General features: G+C 45.4%; 1 protein-coding gene across 4 annotated transcripts in view; it reads left to right on the top strand.

The window, feature by feature from the left end:
• TRA2A (transformer 2 alpha homolog) overlaps positions 1 to 1,602 on the top strand; it is a 32,084-nt gene that overhangs the window by 28,298 nt on the left and 2,184 nt on the right. The gene's annotated exons all lie outside the window — the stretch shown is intronic.

Genomic DNA, 1,602 nt, shown 5'->3' with positions numbered 1-1,602 from the left:
TTTTTTGGTTGCAGCCGTCATTGTTGTTTGGCGGGTCCGGGCTGGGGATTCGAACCCGCCACCCCAGGTGTACGTGGCTGGCGCCCCAGCCGGTTGAGCTATAGGCGCCGAGCCTTAAGCCACAATTTTTAAAATGAGCAGAACTGGTTGGGTGGAGTGGCTCACATCTATAATCCTAGCACTCTGGGAGGCCAAAGTAGATGGATCACCTGAGCTCAGGAGTTCCAAGACCAGCCTGAGCAAGAGTGAGGCCCCATCTCTACTAAAAATTAGAAAAATTAGCCGGGATTTGTGGTGGGCGCCTATACTCCCACTTACTTGGGGGAGGCTGAGGCAAGAGTATTGTTTGAGCCCAATACTTTGAGGTATGACACTACAGCACTCTACCCAGGGTGATGAAGTGAGACTCTGTGTCAAAAATAATAATAAATAGATAAATAAAATGAGCAGAACATACCTAGGGGATCATTTTTATAAATATGTTTTTATAGATATATAACCAAAAGCAGCATTCACTGGGGTGTGTCTTAGGAGTGAAAGAAGGAATACTGTTGTCCTTTGGTATTGAGGGAGTGGTTCCAGAACCTTCAAGATACCAAAACCCAGCAGTGCTCAAGTTTCTGATATAGAGCGGCACCTGTGGCTCAAAAGGGTAGGGCGTTGGCCCCATATGCTGGAGGTGGTGGGTTCAGACCCAACCCTGGCCCCCCCAAAAAAGTTTCTGATATAAAATGGGATAGTATATGCACATCTTTCTGTATACTTTTAATTATCTTTATATTAAATTAATACAATGTATTACTAAATAGTGGTTGTACTATATTCACAGAACAAAGAAAAAGTCTGTACATGTTTGGTACAGACAAGGCTTTTTCCCCTAAAATCTAGTCCTCACTTGGTTGAATTCACAAATATAGAAGCCCATGGATATGAGAGCAGACTATATAGGCATTCATTCATTTTTTATTATTGGTCTTAAGAGCCAGGATCTCACTCTGTCACCTCTGTTGCCCAGGCCGTGCTCACTGTAACCTCAAACTTCTGGGCTCAAATGATCTTTCCACCTACACTTCCCAAGTAAGTTTGGACTATAGGCATGTGCTACCACATCCAGCTAATTTTTTTATTGTTTGGTAAACATGGGATCTCACTATGTTGCCCAGGCTGGTTTCAGAATCTGTATGGGCCTCCTAACATGGTGGAATTACATACATGAGCAGCTATGCTCAGTGTAGGCTTTCATTTATTAATAATTTAAAATTTATTGGTATAGGTTTTTGTTTTGTTTTTTTGGTAGCGAGCAGCTCACAGCAAACCTCTAACTCCTGGGCTTAGGCAATTCTCTTGTCTCAGCCTCCCGAGTAGCTGGCACTACAGGCACCCACCACAACGATCGGCTATTTTTTTGTTGCAGCTTGGCCAGGGTCGGGTTTGAACCCACCACCCTCGGGATATGGGGCCGGTGCCCTACCCACTGAGCCACAGGCACCGCCCATTGGTATAGGTTTTAACAAGAAGAGCATACAGGCTCGGCGCCTATAGCTCAACCAGCTAAGGCGCCAGCCACGTACACCTAAGGTGGCGGGTTCGAATCCCCAGCCC

The sequence above is a fragment of the Otolemur garnettii genome, unplaced genomic scaffold (genome assembly GCF_000181295.1).
Source record: "Otolemur garnettii isolate 467f Iridium unplaced genomic scaffold, OtoGar3 scaffold00028, whole genome shotgun sequence".
NCBI lineage: Eukaryota > Metazoa > Chordata > Mammalia > Primates > Galagidae > Otolemur > Otolemur garnettii.
The sequence above is the reverse complement of the archived record's forward strand: the minus strand, read 5'-3'. Positions and strand labels throughout refer to the sequence as shown.